This window comes from Equus przewalskii, chromosome 9 (genome assembly GCF_037783145.1).
Source record: "Equus przewalskii isolate Varuska chromosome 9, EquPr2, whole genome shotgun sequence".
In the NCBI taxonomy this organism is placed as follows: domain Eukaryota; kingdom Metazoa; phylum Chordata; class Mammalia; order Perissodactyla; family Equidae; genus Equus; species Equus przewalskii.
The window spans coordinates 6,868,319-6,885,799 of NC_091839.1; the positions used below are offsets into that span (position 1 = coordinate 6,868,319).

The 17,481-nt window shown below is 42.6% G+C and overlaps 2 long non-coding RNA genes across 3 annotated transcripts; both read left to right on the forward strand.

The window, feature by feature from the left end:
- The first annotated feature begins 7,278 nt into the window (after positions 1–7,278).
- On the forward strand, positions 7,279–8,907 carry LOC103566076 (uncharacterized). Its single transcript, XR_548414.2, has 3 exons — positions 7,279–7,363; positions 8,373–8,510; positions 8,708–8,907. It is a non-coding gene; the product is annotated as an uncharacterized lncRNA (long non-coding RNA).
- A 3,333-nt stretch (positions 8,908–12,240) lies between these two features.
- LOC139073461 (uncharacterized) lies at positions 12,241–15,376 on the forward strand. 2 transcript variants are annotated; one of them, XR_011522222.1, is made up of 5 exons: positions 12,241–12,308; positions 13,357–13,467; positions 13,668–13,813; positions 14,347–14,423; positions 14,504–15,376. It is a non-coding gene; the product is annotated as an uncharacterized lncRNA (long non-coding RNA). The 2 variants fall into 2 exon arrangements; XR_011522221.1 differs by lacking the exon at positions 12,241–12,308 and adding an exon at positions 12,668–12,798.
- Positions 15,377–17,481: the final 2,105 nt, after the last annotated feature.

Here is a 17,481-nt window from a genome sequence, read left to right on the forward strand (position 1 = left end):
TGCTTCCCAACTCATTCTATGAGGCCAACATCACCCTGATACCAAAACCAGACAAGGACAACACAATGAAGGAAAATTACAGGCCAATATCACTGATGAACATAAATTCAAAAATCCTCAACAAAATATCGGCAAACCAAATACAGCAATACATTAAAAGGATCATACACCACGATCAAGTGGGATTTATATCAGGAATGCAGGGATGGTACAACATCTGCAAATCACTCAATGTGATACACCACATTAACAAAATGAGGAACAAACACAACATGGTCATCTCAATAGATGCAGAGAAAGCATTTGACAAGATCCAACATCCATTTATGATAAAAAAAAAAAACTCTCAATAAGGGGCTGGTCCTGTGGCCTAGTGGTTAACTTCAGCATGCTCCACTTCGGTGGCTAGGGCTGGGATCCCGGGCACAGACCTATACCACTCATCAGGGGCCGTGCTGTGGCCGCAACCCAATAAAAAGTAGAGGAAGATTGGTAACAGATATTAGCTCAGGGGGAATCTTCCTCGGCAAAATAATAATAATAATAATAATCTCTCAATGAAATGGGTACAGAAGGAAAGTACCTCAACACAACAACCTTTATTATGTTATTATATATGACAAACCCACAGCCAACATCAGACTCAATGGTGAAAAACTGACAGGCATCCCTCTGAGAATAGGAACAAGACAAGAGTGCCCACTCTCACCAGTCCTATCCAACATAGTACTGGAGGTTTTGGTCAGGGAAATTAGGCTAGAAAAAGAAATAAAATGTACCCAAACTGGAAAGGAGGAAGGGAAACTTTCACTGTTTGCAGACGATGTGATCCTATATATAGAAAACCCTAAGAATACACCATAAACTATTAGCAATAATCCAAAACTAAAGCAAAGTTGCACTCTACAAAACCAACTTCCAAAAATCAGTTGAATTTCTATACACTAAAAATGAACTAGCAGAAACAGAACTCAAGAATACAATCTTGGGGCCGGCCCGGTGGCACAGCCGTTAAGTTCATACATTCTGCTTCTCGGCGTCCCGGGGTTCGCTGGTTCAGATCCCAGGTGCGGACATGGCACTGCTTGGCAAAAGCCATACTGTGGTAGGCATCCCACACATAAAGTAGAGGAAGATGGGCACGGATGTTATCTCAGCAAAAAGAGGAAGATTGGCAGTAGTTAGCTCAGGGCTAATCTTGCTCAAAAAAACAAATGAGCAAACAAAAAAAGAATAGAATCTTATTTACAATAGCAACAAAAAGAATAAAATACCCAGGAATAAATTTAACCAAGGAAAAACCTATACACTGAAAACTATAAGACATTATTGAAAGAAATTGAAGAAAACAAAAAGAAATGGCAAGCTGTTCCATGTTCATGAATTGGAAGAATAAACATAGTTAAATGCAATCTACAGATTCCATGCAATCTCAATCAGAATCCCAAAGACATTATTCGTGGAAATACAACAAAATATCCTAAAATTTATATGGAACAACAAAACCCAAAATAGCTAAAGCAATGCTGAGAAAAAAGAACAAAGCTGGAGGCATCACAATCCCTGACCTCAAAATATACTACAGGGGCTGGCCCAGTGGCACAGCAGTTAAGTTTGCATGTTCCGCTTCAGCTGCCTGGGGTTCGTCGGTTCTGATCCCAGGTGCGGACATACTCACAGCTTGTCAAGTCATGCTGTGGCAGGCATCCCACATAAAGTAGAGGAAGATGGGCATGGATATTAGCTCAGGACCAGTCTTCATCAGCAAAAAGAGGAGGATTGGCAGCAGATGTTAGCTCAGGGCTAATCTTTCTCAAAAAAAAAATTATATATATATATATATATATATATATATATATATATATATATATATATATACTACAAACCTATAGTAATCAACACAGCATGGTACCAGCACAAAACAAACACACAGATCAATAGAATAGAATTGAAAGCCCTGAAATAAAACCACACATCTATGGACAGCTAATCTTTGAGGAAAGATCCAAGAACATAAAAAGGAGAAAGGAAAGTCTCTTCAAGAAATGGTGTTGGATGTAGAAGAATGAAAATTTACCATTCTTTTTCACCATTCACAAAAATAAACTCAAAATGGATCAAAGACCTAAAGATTAGACTTGAAACCATAAGGCTTCTAGAAGAAAATATAGGCAGTACACTCTTTGACATCAGTATCAAAAGGATCTGTTCGGACACCATGTCTTCTCAGACAAGGGAAACAATAGAAAGAATAAACAAATGGGCCTTCATCAGACTAAAGAGCTTCTTCAAGGCAAGGGAAAACACGATTGAAACAAAAAAATACCCACTAATTGGGAAAAAATATTTACAAGTTATATATCCAACAAAGGGTTAATCTCCATAATATATAAAGAACTCACACAGCTAAACAACAAAAAATCAAACAACCCGATCAAAAAATGGGCAGGGGACATGAACAGACATTTCTCCAAAGAAGATATACGGATGGCCAATAAATACATGAAAAGATGCTCGTCATCACTAATAATCAGGGAAATGCAAATCAAAACTACACTAAGATATCACCTTACACCTGTTAGAATGGCAAAAATAACCAAAACAAAAAGTGACAAATGTTGGAGAGGTTGTGGAGAAAAAGAAACCCTCATACGCGGTTGGTGGGAATGCAACTGGTGCAGCCACTATGGAAAACAGTATGGAGATTTCTCAAAAAAATTAAAAACAGAAATACCATATGACCCAGCCATCCCACTACTGGGTATCTATCCAAAGAACTTGAAACCAGAAATTCCAAAAGTCCCATTAACCCCTATGTTCATTGCAGCATTATTTACAATAGCCAAGATGTGGAAGCAATCTAAGTGCCCATCAACTGATCATTGGATAAAGAAGATATGGTGTATATATATATACAATGGAATACTACCCAGCCATAAAAAAGGATAAAATCATCCCATTCACAACAACGTGGATGGACCTTGAGGGTATTATGTTAAGTGAGATAAGCCAGATAGAGAAAGACGAACTGTGTACGACTCTGCTCATAGGTGGAAGTTAAACACGTAGACAAAGAGAACAGATTAGTGGTTACCAGAGGAAAGGGGGTTGAGGGGTGGGCACAAAGGGTGGGTGGTGCACCTGCAACATGACTGACAATAATGTACAACTGAAATTTCACAAGGTTGTAAACTATCATAATCTTAATAAAAAGTAAAAAAACAAAAAGGAATGGTGTTGGGAAAACTGGACAGCCATATGCAAAAGAATGAAAGTAGACCATTATATTACACCATACACAAAAATTAACTCAAAATGGATTAAAGACTTGAAGGTAAGACCTGAAACCATAAAACTCCTAAAAGAAAATATAGGCAGTGCACTCTTTGACATCAGTCTCAGCAGCACCTTTTTGACTACCATGTCTACTCAGGAATGGGGAAGAAAGAAAAAATAAACAAAAGGAACTACAGCAGACTAAAGAGCTTCTGCAAGGCAAAGGGAACCATGAACAAAATGACAACATAACTCACCAACCTGGAGAAAACATTTGCAAATCATATATCCAACAAGGGGTTAATCTCCAAAATGTATAAGACACACATACAACTCAACAACAAAAGAACAAACAACCCAATCAAAAAATGAGCAGAGGATATGAAAAGACATTTTTCCAAAGAAGATATACAGGTGGCCAACAGGCACATGAAAAGATGTTCAACTTCACTAGTTATTAGGGAAATGCAAATCACAATTACAATGAGATATCACCTTGCAACTGTCAGAAAGGCCATAACTATCAATACAAAAAATAACAAATGTTGGAGAGGATGTGGAGAAAAGGGAACCCTGATACACTGCTGGTGGGAATGCAAACTGGTGCAGCCACTATGGAAAACAGCATGGAGATTTCTCAAAAATTAAAAATAGAAATACCATACAATCCAGCTATCACCCTACTGGTATTTATGCAAAGAACTTGAAATCAACAATTCAAAGAGATTTAGACGCCTCCATGTTCACTGCAGCAGCATTCACAAACGCCAAGACATGGAAGCAACCCAAGTGCCCATCAACGGATGAATGGATAAAGAGGATGTGGTATATATATACAATGGAACACTACTTAACCATAAGAAAACAAAATTGTCCCATTTGCAACAACATTGGTGGACCTTCAGGGTATCATGTTAAGCAAAACAAGCCAGACAAAGAGAGACAAACATCTTTGATGATTTCATTCATATGTGGAAGATAAACACATGGATAAAGAGAACAGATTAGTGGTTACCAGAGGGGAAAAGGGTTGGAAGGTCAGTGAAAGGGGTAAAGGGACACATATATATGGTGATGGATAAAAATTAGACTATGGCTGGTGAGCACGATGCAGTCTATACAGAAACTGATCAATACTGATATACAGCTGAAATTACATAATGTTATAAACCATTACGACCTCAATCATTTTTTAAAAAGACACTTGTGAAACAGAAATCTCCAGACCCAGACAGTTTCACCAGTAAATTACAGCAAACATGTAATATCATTTCCACACAATCTCTTCCAGAAAACAGAAGAGAGGGACAACTGCCCAACTCAACTTATCAGGCCAGTATTACCTCGATACTAACAGCAGATAAAGGCAGTGTACAAACACTTCAGACCAATCTCTCTCATGAATACAGACACAAAACTTCTCAAAGAAATATTAGAAAACCAGAAACAGCAGTATATAAGTAGCACACACCGTCACCAACTGGGGTTTCTCCCAAGGATGCAAAGCTGGTTCAGTATTAGACAATTAGTCAATGTAATCCACGCTATTAACCATACAAAGAAGGAAAACCACATGATCAGTTCATGCAGAAAAGGCATTTCAGAAAATTCAACATCCATTCACAATAAAAACTCAGCAAACCAGAACTAACAGGGGCCTTCCTCATCCTGATAAAGGGCATCTACAGAAAACCCATGGTTAACATCATATGTAATGGTGAAGGAGGAAAGGCTTCCTCCCTGAAATCTGCAACAAGGCAAGGATGTCCACTCTCACCACTCCTATTCCGCATCAGCCTGGAAGTCCTCATCAGCACAAGAAGTCAGAGAGAGAGAGAAGGGGCATATGGATTACAAAGGAGGAAAGAAAATCGCCCTTATTGGCAGATGGCGTGATTGTCTTTGTAGAAAATCCCAGGGAATCTGCAAAAACATTCCTAGAATTGACAAAATGGGTTTAGAAAGATCACAGGTTGCAATGTGACACACAAATCTATTGTAATTCCATATGTTAGCAACACAGGATCAGAAACTAATATTTTCTTAAAATAATACCACTTTCAATAGATCCCAAAGAATCATTGGATGGAAATCTCAAATATTATGTGTACGAGCTCTGTGAATAAACTACAGCTGCGGGGGCCGGCCTGGTGGCGCAGCCGTTAAGTGCGCACGTTCCACTTTGGCGTCCTGGGGTTCCGCCAGTTCGGATCCCGGGTGCGGACATGGCACCCTTTGGCAAGCCATGCTGTGTTAGGCGTCCCACATATAAAGTAGAGGAAGATGGCCACAAATGTTAGCTCCGGGCCAGTCTTCTCCAGCAAAAAGAGGAGGATTGGCAGCAGATGTTAGCTCAGGGTAAATCCTCCTCAAAAAAACAAATGACAGCTGCTGATGACAGAAATAAAAGAAGACCTAAATAAATGGACAGCCTTCCCTGGTTGTGAACTGGAAGTATCAGCATCTCTCCAAAAATGGTATGAAATTCGAAAGCAATTCCTATTAAGAGACCGACCTGACTTATAGATCTAGAAAAGCATAGTCATAACTATTCTGAAAAAGAAGAATAAAGTTGAAGTAGTCACATTACCCAATTTTCAGAATCACTGTAAAGCTAATGCAACCACACCAAACTGGGATCCCTTACCTGATGTGCTTAAAAGTCAATTATTACAGCATCAACTTTTGAAAAGAGAATACAACTTTATTACGACATCGATCTGCAAGGAGACAGGAGGCATCAGCTCTCAAATCCATCTCCACAGTGAGCGCTTGGGGCAAAGTTTATGGGATGAAGGGCAGGACAGTCTGAAGTGTGGAGACAGATGACTACAGGTAACGGAAGTGAGGTAATTGATGATCTGTGCAAGTGCAGTCCAGCTTCATGGCTCTTCATCTGACACATGGTCACAAAACGGTGCTATTAGTATGATCTGAGGGTGTAGTTTTCAGCCTCTTGACGTCAAAAGCTCACTTATCGGGCATTTGTGCAGGCCCAGATGAGGAGTTGGTGGTCTCAACCGGCTGGAACTGGCCTAGGGGTCGTTTCTCTGTTCCTGAAAAACCACTCTTAATTACTCTGTTGATACGATGGGGTCAGTTGAAGTGGTCCTAGAGGGCCTGTGGTTACACCACATTAGCAAGAGAGTGTGGTATTGGCAAATGGTTAGACATGGAGACCAACAGAATGCAATAAGGAGTGCAGAAAGAGATTAAAGAAAGAATCAGGTTTTTGTAATGGTGTCAGATTAATTGGACCGCCACATGCAAAAAGTAATTGATCTCGACTAAAAAACCTCACATCTTATACAAATATTAACTTAAATGGATCATAGATCTAAAGGTAAAATGTAAATCTATCAAATTTTTAGAAGAAAACATAGGAGAAAGTCTTCCTGACCCTGAGTTATGCAAAGACTTCTTAGAAATGAGAACAAAGCATGTCCATAAAAGAAAACTTAGACTCCATCAAAATTAAAAACTTTTTATCTGCAAAAATGACACTCTTAGAAAATCAAAAGATGGATACAGACCCAGAGAAAATATTTGCAAATCACATATCTGACAAAGGACTTGTATCTAAGATATACAAACAACTCTCAAACTTAACTGTACTAAAAACAACCCAAATGTTTTAAATAGGCAAAAGATGTGAACTGAGACTTTGCCGGAGGTAGACAGCAGGCAAACAAGCACAGGAAAAGATATTAATTCCCACGAAGATCACCCTCCACTGCTGAAGAACCTGACTCCAAGTATTTCAATGGCCACTTAAGGTGCCTGAAGCAACTCAGGACTCCTAAGCCCTCATCACTCTCTCCCCTAGTGGTGCTTTTCTCCAAGGCACCCCCAGAACTGATCAGTCACCTGAGAGAAGAGGAAAACTCCTTAGACCAAAAGGCAGCCAGGTATTGGCTTCCCCACCCATCACACACAACCTCCAGCCAGCCAATAGAAGTAGCAAGACAGAATAGGAGGCGGGGCCTGCCTGGTCTCCATGGTAATCCCTGGCAGGTGGAAGTGAGGAAGAGGCTCAATGCAGCCTTGGTAGCACTGGATGCAGATGTCTTAATGGGGGTATTGAACGGTAGGGAGGGAGTTCATGGGGAACATGGTGGGAGGAGGAGAGTTAGAGTGCGTAGAGGGGGCATGAGGGGTCCAGGGAGTGTCATAAGGGGGTGCTATGTGTAGAGAAGTATGTAGAGGGAGGACGTGTTTCGGAGAAGAGGGAGGCTGCTATGAGCAGACAGAGAAGGAGTTCAAGGGTCAGGAAGCTGGTTACAGAGGGACAGAGATGGTGCTGGAGGGAGACAGGCCTTGTAATGGGACATATGAGTGCACAGGGAGAGGACTTAGAGCTCTAGGTGCTCAAAGAAGGACTTAGAGGAGCCAAGTGAGAGGTTATGGGGGCTGGGGGAAGGGAGGAGCTTATGGGTGAATAGTAAGGGTCCCAGCATGACCATCACAAAGTCATAGGGACCAAGTGAGGGATATTATAAAAGCAGCAAGCAGAGAGCTATTGGAGACATTAGAGGTTTCATAGGGTGAGAGTTTTATGTGGAGACAGTGAAGGTTTTACAGCTGACAAGTGAGAGTGTTAAAGTGTTGAGTGAGGGTCTTCTTAGTAGGGTGTTTATAGGTGCAAAGAGAAGGCTGCTTTGGAGGATAATGAGGGTGTTATGGTAGCAAATTGTGATAGTGGGTCAGCCGAGGTTTCAGGGAGGCCGAGTGACAGTCATCAGAGTCAGTAAGGGATTTTGGGAGACAGTGGAAGGGGCAAGAGAGACAAGCTGTGCGGTTCTGCAAGGCAGTTTTAGGAGATGGTGGAGGTTATAGGAGATGGAGAAATGGTAACAGGAAACAGAGAGGGATTACATGGCATGAGGATGTGGGGTACTGGGAGTTCTCAGGGACAGAGAGGTATCAAAAGGGGATGGGGAGAGGTTAGAGGGGACATGGTGGGAGTTAGAGGGAGTCAGTGAGAGTTTTAAAGGGGTCTGTGAAGAATTTATTGGAGACAAGAAGGTGAAAGGAGGTCAGAGGGGATGGTAGAGTCCAGAAGCCATACTGAGCCATAACCCACTCCCTGCCCCCAGGCACTTGAAAACATGTGTCAGGACTGTGGTGAGCCTCAGGACTCTGAGAGGCCCCCTAGGGACCACTTCGTGCTGTCACTCGTGGCCTACCTCCTGTGTTGTCCCTTAGGCACTGCAGCTTTGTACTATTCTAACCAGGTGAGAATCTGCATCATGTCAATCCTCCCCTCCCCGTCCTCTCCCTCATGGCCCTTACTCTGAGCCAACTTCATCCACGTTCTTCCTCCTATGAGTTCAGGTCCCCACCCTGGGTCCTTACACTCCCAAAGCTAGAGCCGATCCAACAACCCTTTCAAACCCATCTGTTGCTGTTCTGTCTCTCCCTACAAACTCAGACAAAGCGCTACAATGATAAGAATAAACGAGCCTTGGCAGTGGTGGCCTCCTGGAGGACCTTCAGATTATCAATTGCATCAATTATTATGGCATGCATCAGTACGGTCGTCAGGTTGGTACTCATAACGGACAAGTTATCTTGGTAACCTGCTCTCCAATTCGTGAACAAACCACCAAATATATACAACAGCATTACTCACATGGCTCAAAGTCTCCATTTGGGCCTGATGGGACAGTGGTTCCTCAATGTCCAGAGTGCCAAGTGTTGCCAACCTGAGACAGCACATTGAAGTTGTTGAAGGGAGGAGGAAGTGTAACTCAGGCAGCCCATTTGACCTGTGCTCAAGACCAACTCTGGGACCCTGCCAAGGGATGGGACCATGGGAAGTAGGGTACGGCACTGTTTCCCCAGGGTACCTTCCCCTCCTGCCCACATTCATGCATTCACGCCATAAATCTATTTATGCTGACCAAGGGCCTTGACCATGCTGCCTTGCTCTGGGGATATAGCAGTGACCACTTCAGGTCCAATCCCACCCTTCAGAACTTAGAAACCTAGGTGGCAGACAGACACATCACCAGACAGTGACAGTCCACAGTGGTCCAGTCTTGAAGGGGGAATCTAGGGAGGTGGGTTGTAAGAGGCCAGACCTAATCCGGGAACTTGTGATCTCCCAGAAATCCAGGGAGTCAGGCAGCTGTCGGTGAACTGGTTAGAATTCGCATCAGGTTATGACTGTAGAGAGCTTCTGTAACAGGTATGGACTGCCTCCTCTCCCACCTCTCCGACCACCCACCAATGCTTGTCATTTAGTAATCATTCAACAATTACATTCTGAGCGCCTACAGTGTACCAGACACTGTACCAGGAACTAGGAATGCAACAGAGCAAGATAATAAGATCCCTTTCTGGGGCTGGCCCCATGGCCGAGTGGTTAAGTTTGCGTGCTCTGCTGCAGACGGTCCAGTGTTTCCTCAGTTCAAATCCTGGGCGAGGACATGGCACCACTTGCCAGGCCACGCTGAGGCGGTGTCCTGAATGTCACAACTGGAAGGACCCACAACTAAGAATATACAACTATGTACTGGGGGGCTTTGGGGATAAAAAAGGAAAAAAATAAAATCTAAAAAAAAAAGAAGAAGAAGATCCCTTTCTGATGGAGCTTACATTCTGGCAGGGAAGAAAACCAGAAACAAATAGACCTCTAAACACACAAGATAATTACAGGGAATGGTAAATGCTATGGGGAAAATAAAACAGAGAAATAAGCTAAAGCAGTGCCAGTATTGGTCCCCCAACTGTTTATAGTTTACAACCAGATAAGAGCAGAAACTGCCATTAAGTGCTTCAAAACTTACAGCAACTTGACATTTTCATGACATCCAAGTATATGATCAGGAGCCTCGTGTAGTTGAACAGGGTATAGACCAAAAGGATCAGTCTATCACAGATTGGAAATATGAGCAAACGGGTCCTACTCCACAACAACAAATAGTTTCAGATGCACTGAGCTAGTGGGCAATGACAGCTGGGAGGTATAGTGGTTAGGGTCATGCTAGCAGCTGTAACAAATAAACCCCAACATTTCTATAGCTCAAAAGTGGAAGTTGATTTCATGATCACAGAACCTCCCAATGTGGGCATCTGGTGTCCCACATATTAAGTCAGGGATCCAGTCTTCTTCCACTTGGTGATTCCACCATCTCCTAAAGGCTCAGGGTCCTTTGAATCCAGACAGAAGATGAGAGAGTGGAGAACTCCCACTTGCTTCTTAGAATGCTTGGCTTGAGAGTGAACCCTTATACACTCTTGGTGGGAATGTAAATTTCAACAGCCAATATGGAAAACATTATGGAGGTCCTCAAAAACTAAAAATAGAACTACCATATAATCCATCATCACACTTCTGGATATATATTCAAAGGAAATCACTGTCAGAGACATATCTGGACTCCTTGTTCATTGCAGCATTATTTACGATAGCCAAGATATGGAAATAACCTAAGTGTTCACCAATGGACAAATGAATAAAGATGTGGTATGTATACATAAAAATATTATTAAACCACGAAAAATATGAAATCCAGCTATTTGTGACAACATGGGGACCTTGAGGGCATTATGCTAAGTGAAATAAGTCAGACAGAGAAAGACAAATACCACATGATCTCACTTATTTGTCAATTAAAAAAAAAAAAATCTCCTGGACACAGAGAAGAGATTGGTGGTTGCCAAAGGTCAGGGGTGGAGGTGGGCGAAATGGGCAAAAGGAATCAAAAGGTACAAACTACTAGTTATACATAAGTCAAGCGGATGTAATGTACAGCATGTCTACAATAGTTAGTACCAATGTATTGCATAATTGAAGTTGCTAATAGAGTAAATCTTAAAAGTTCTCATCACAAGAAAAAAAATGCTGTAAATATGTATGGTGACAGATGTTAACTAGACTTACCATGGTGATCATTTTGCAATATATACAAATATTAAATAATTATATTGTACACCTGAAACCAATATAATGTTGCATGTCAATTATACCTCAATAAAAAAATTAAGTGAAATATTATGTGTATGAGCTGCTTGTTTAAACTATAGCTGCAGATGAAAGAAATAAAAGAAGACCTAAATAAATGAAGAGCCTTCCCAGGGTCGTGACTTGGAAGGCTCAACATCTTTCACAATTGGTAGGAAATTCTAACGCAATTGCTATTAAAAGACCAACAAGATTTGTAAATCTAGAAGAGCATAGTCAAAACAGCTATGAAAAAGGAGAATAAAGTTGGAGTACTCACATTACCCAATTTTAAGAATCACTGTAAAGCTACATTAATAAGCCAGTGTGGGATTGGCAAACGGATAGACACATAGATCAACAGAACACAATAAGGAGTGCAGAAAGAGACCCACATAAATATGGCCAATTTATTTTCAAAAAAGGTCCAAAGGCAATTTATTGAAGAGAGAATAGTTTTTTAATCATGTTATAGTAATTGAAAAGCCATATGCCAAAAAAAAAAAACGCTTAATCTCAACTAAAACCTCATCCTACACAAATATTAACTCAGTACGGATCACAGATCTAAATGTATAATGTAAATCTATCAAACATTTAGGAGAAAATCTTCCTGACACTGGGTTAAGCAAAGAGTTCTTAGACATGATATGAAAAGCATATCCATAAAAGAAAAAAAAATAATTTAGACTCTATCAAAATTAAAAATTTTTGCTCTGCAAATGAGGACTTTTAGAAAACGAAAAGATAAACTACATACCCAGAGAAATACTGTAAATCATATATCTGACAAAGGACTTATATCCAAAGCATATAAATGACTCTCAAAACTAAACTGTAATAAAAACAACTTCCGGATTTGATCAATGAACCTGAGAGAGTAGGAAGGACAGGCGTTTCATCACACCAATCAGCAGCCAGGCGAGTACTGGCTTTCCCACCATCACACACACAACCTCCAAGCAACCAATAGAAGCAGAGGGACAGGATAGGAGGCGGGGCCTGCCTGGTCTCCATGGAAATCCGCAGCGGGTTTGCGTGAGGGAGAGGCTCCATGTAGCCAGATCCAGATGCCCTAATGGGGGTGTTTGAGGGGGCAGGGAGGGAATTTATGAGGGGACAGGGCGGGAGAAAAAGATAAAGAGGGGGTAGAGGGGGAATGATGGGGCAAGGAGGTTTCATAAGGGGGCGGAGAGGGTGTTATAAGTAGAGAAGTATTTAGACAGAGCACGTGTTTAGAAGAGGGAGTCCGTTATGAGTAGACAGAGGAGTTCAAGGGTCAGGAAGCTGGTTGCAGAGGGAGAGAAATGGTGCTAGAGGGAGACAGGGCAGGCCTTTATAAGGGGACAGAGAACAGCCTATGAGTGCACACAGGACGATTTAGAGTTTACAGATGCTCAAAGAAGATCATAGAGGAGCCCAGTGAGAGGTTATGGGGGTTGAGGGGAAGGGAGGAGTTTATAGGTGAGTGGGAAGTGTTAGAGCAGGACCGTGACAGACTCATAGGGATGAAGTGAGGGATATTATAAAAGCGACAAGCAGAGAGCTATTGTAGACATTAGAGGTTTTATAAGGTATGGGTTCTATAAGGGGACAATGAAGGTTTTACAAATGACAAGTGAGAGTGTTAAAGTATTGAGTGAGAGTCTTCTTATTAGGATGTTTATAGGGGCAAAGAGAAGGCTGCTTTGGGGAACGATGTTGATGTTATGGGAACAAATTGTGATAGTGAGTCAGCCGAGGATTCAGGGAGGCCAAGTGACAGTCATCAGAGTCAGTAAGGGATTTGGGGGGACAGTGGAAGGGGCAAGAGAGACATGCTGTGGGGTTCTGCGAGGCAGTTTTAGAAGACGGTGGAGGTTATAGGAGACAGGGAAACAGTAACAGGGAACAGAGAAGGATTATAGGGCATGGGGACAAGGGGCACTGGGAGTTCTAAGGGGCAGGGAAGTATTACAGGGGATGAGGAGAGGTTAGAGGGGACAGGGTGGGAATTAGAGGGAGTTGGTGAGAGTTTTAAAGGGAGTCAATGAAGTATTTATAGGAGCCAAGTGTCATGAAAAGGGAGGAGATCAGAGGGACTGGTAGAGTCTAGAAGCCATACTGAGCCATTACCCACTCCCTGCCCCCAGGCATTTGAAATCTTGCATGACAAGCCCCCCAAAGACTACATGTGCCTCTCGATTTTGGCCTTCATCCTGTGTTTTCCGATAGGCATTGTAGCCTTGATCTTCTCTGTCCAGGTGGGAATCCTAGACGTGCCAATCCCTTCTCTCTCCCCTCCCTCCTTATCCTGGTCATGACCCTGACTCAAATTCTTCCTTGTTTCCCTCCTGTGTGGGTTCGGGGCCCCACCCTGGGTCCTTACAGTCTCATGGCTTATCCCAATACAATAATCCTTTTAAGCCCATCTATTTCTGTACTGCCTCTCCCTTCAAATCAGACAAGGCACTGCAACAAATGGAATGAACGAGCCTTGGCAGCTGAGACCTCCCACCAAGTCTTCTACATTGCAGCCTTGGGGATTGTTTTGGGAAGCCTCATCATGCTCATCCTCTTGATTTTCATCATGACGGACTTATTTTCTCGGTAACCTCCTCCTCAGCTCATGAACCGTCAAATATATACAACAACGTTACTTACCTTGGCTCTAGGTATCCATTTGGGCCAAATGGGACAACAGCTCCTCAATGTCTAGAGTGCCAAGTGTTGCCAGCCTGAGCCAGCACCTTGGAGTTGCTGATGGGGGAAGGAAGTATAGCTCAGGCAGCCCATTTGACCTGAGCTTAAGAACAACTCTGGGACCCTGCCAAGGGATGGGGGCCATGGGAGAGAGGGTAGGGTACTGTTTCCCCAGGGCAGCCTCCCCTCCTGCCCACATTCACACATTCATGCCATAAATCTATTAATACCAACCAAGGGCCTTGACTATGCTGCCTGACTCTGGGGACATAGCAGTGACCACTTCAGGTCCCACCCCACTGCCTCAGAACTTAGAAACCAAGGTGGCAGACAGACACATCATCAAACAGTGACAGTTCAGAGTCATCCAGTCTCAAGGGAGTCCTAGGGAGGTGGGTTGTAAGAGGCTAGACCTAACCTGGGAACTTGTGATCTACCAGAAATCCAGGGAGTCAGGCAGCTGTCGAACTGCTTAGAATTCTCATCAGGTTATGACTGTAGAGAGCTTCTGTAACAGGTATGGACTGCCTCCTCTCCCACCTATCCGACCACCCACCAATGCTTGTCATTTAGTAATCATGCAACAAATACTTTCAGAGCGCCTACAATGTACCAGGAACTGTACCAGGAACTAGGAATGCAACAGAGCAAGATAAGAAGATCCCTTTCTGATGGAGCTTACATTCTAGTGGGGAAGAAAACCAGAAACAAATAGACCTCTAAACAAATGGGATAGTTACAGGGAATGGTAAATGCTATGGAGAAAATAAAACAGAATAATAAGCTAAAGCAGTGCCAGTACTAGTCCACCAAGTGTTAATGGTTTACAACCAGATAAATGCAGAAACTGCCAGTAAGTGCTGCAAAATTTACAGCAGCTTGACATTTTCATGACATCCAAGTATATGATCAGGAGCCTTGTGTAGTTGAACAGGGTATAGACCAAAAGGATAAGAACATCACAGATTGGAAATATGAAAAAACGGGTCCTATTTCATAACCACAAATAGTTTCAGATGCATTGCACTAAAAGACAATGACATCTAGAAGGTGTATTGGTTAGGGTCATGCTAGCAGCTGTAACAAATAAACCCCAACATTTCAGTAGCTCAAAAAAGAGAATTTTATTTCACACTCACAGAACCTCCCAATGTGGGCACTTCTTGTGGCCCACATATTAAGTCAGGGATCTAGGCTCCTTCCACTTGGTGATTCCACCATCTCCTAAGGGGTCAGAGTCCTTTGAATCCAGGCTTAAGATGAGAGAGTGGAGAACCTCCACTTGCTTTTTAAAATCTTTGGCCCGAAAATGAACCCTCATATACTCTCTGTGAGAATGTAAATTGGCACAGCTACTATGGAAAACGGTATGGACTCTCCTTAAAAAATTAAAATAGAACTACTATATAATCCAGCAATCCCATTTCTGGATATATATCCAAAGGAAATAAAGTCACTGTCTCAAAGAGATATCTGGACTCCTTGTTCATTATTATTAAGCCATGAGCAATATGAAATTTTCCCATTTGTAACAACACGGATGGAACTTGAGGGGCATTATGCTAAGTGAAATAAGTCAGAGAAAGACAAATACTGTATCTCTCTTATATATGGAATCTTAAAAAGCCAAACTCATAGAAACAGAGAGTGGAATGGTGGTTCCCAGGGACTGGGGGTGGGGGGTGGAGGGCAGAATTGGGGACAGGCTGGTAAAGCCTATAACCTTTCAGTTATAAGATGAATAAGGTCTGGAGATCTAATGCATAATCTGACTGTGGTTAACAATACTGTATGTGTACTTAAAATTTGCTGAGACTAGATCTTAAGCATTCTCACCAAACAAAGGTAACTATGTGAGGTGATGGATCTGTTCATTAACTTGATGGTGGTAATAAGTTCACAATGTATACATATACCAGATCACCATGTTGTACACTATAAATATATTACAGTATTATTTGTCAATTATATCTCAATAAAGCAGGGGAAAATTTTTTTAAATAAAGCTTTGGCCCTAAAGTGACATACATCACTTCTGCTCTCAATCCATTGGACAGAACTAGTCTCATGGCCTCAAGTGGATGCAAGGGCCCCTGGGAAATGTAGTCCCAGACAGGCAGTCAACAGACACCTAGCTGGTTGTGCCACAGAAGACCATTCATCGATGTTCTTCAAGCTGAGACACGGAAGCCAAAATATGACAGCTGTTCCAAGAGTTCCCACAGAGTGGGAACAGCAAGAAGAAATGTCCTGAAGCTGGAATGAGCTTGATAATTCAAGGAACAAAAAGGAGGTCAATGCAGCAATAAGTAATGTTACACATCTCCTACTCTCCAGAATGGGTGGGGTTCTCTCCTCCTCTCTGTAACAACACTTGTAGGTGCTTATGAAAGTCCCAAAGATGACCTCTAACTCCAGCTCTCCTGAAGAGGAAATTCAGCACTGCTTCTTCACCTTTCAGCCGTCAGAGATCTGCTCACAGGAATATTTTGCAGACAGACAGCTGCCCACCTCTAGGACCTCTCAACCCACTCCGTGCCTGGCTCTGTGCTGGGTAATGCTGGGGACACAGCAATGACCAGGACAGACCCCATCCCTGCTCTCAGGAAATCCACAGTCCAGTGGGGAAGGCAGACTCACCATCAGACAGGGCTGCGAGTTGTTCCTTCACTTCTTCTTTCAATTAGCAAATTTTTATTGTGCATCTGTTGTTGTGAGGACAAAATGCTACCCTCATGGATTTCACATTCTGGTGGGGTGGGGGTGAAAGATGAAAAACATGATAAATAAGTGAAATATTAAGAGTACTGTGGGAAAAAACAAAGCAGGGTAAGGGGGATAGGAAGTACTGGAGGTGGATGAGGGGCTGTAGTTTTAAAGAAGGAAGTAGGTAATGCCCCAGAGAAGATCTTAATTTTGAGCAAACTCTTGCGTGACTAAAGAGAGAAAATAAGGCAAAATCTGGAGGAAGAGAGTCCCAGGCAGATAGAAATGCTAGTGCAAAGGCCCCGAGGTAGGAGCATCTCTGCTTTTTCTGAGCTGTAGTAATGAGGCCAGTGTGGCTGAAGTGAAGTGAGCAAGGCAGAGAATGGTGAGAGACGCAATCAGAGAGGTAACAGGAAGCCAGATGGAAGAGAGCTTACTTTACTCTGTGTGACAGGAACAGACGTTGACAGATGAGCGACATGTGCTCACTCAGGTCTTAACTGACTCTCTATGACTCTGGCGGGGAGCGGACTGTGGGAGACAGGCGACAGCAGGAAGACTGCTGTGATATTCCAGATGAGAAGTGATGGAATATCAGACCAGAGCAGGCAAAGTGGAAAGGGGAAGGCTTGATGAATTTTAAAGGTAAACAGGAATTGCTGCTGCATCATATGAGTCTAAGAGAAAGAGAGCTATTTGGGGCCTCAGGAACTAGAAGGACAGAGCTGCCCTTGTCTGAGCTGGGGAAGGAGGAGAGAAACAAGTCTAAGGAGGCACAGTATAGTGGTCATTATAAGGTTTTGGAGCCATATTCTGGCTCAGAAGTTAGTTCAGCAGTGGACATGGGACCCTGCCTGAGCCAACAAGAG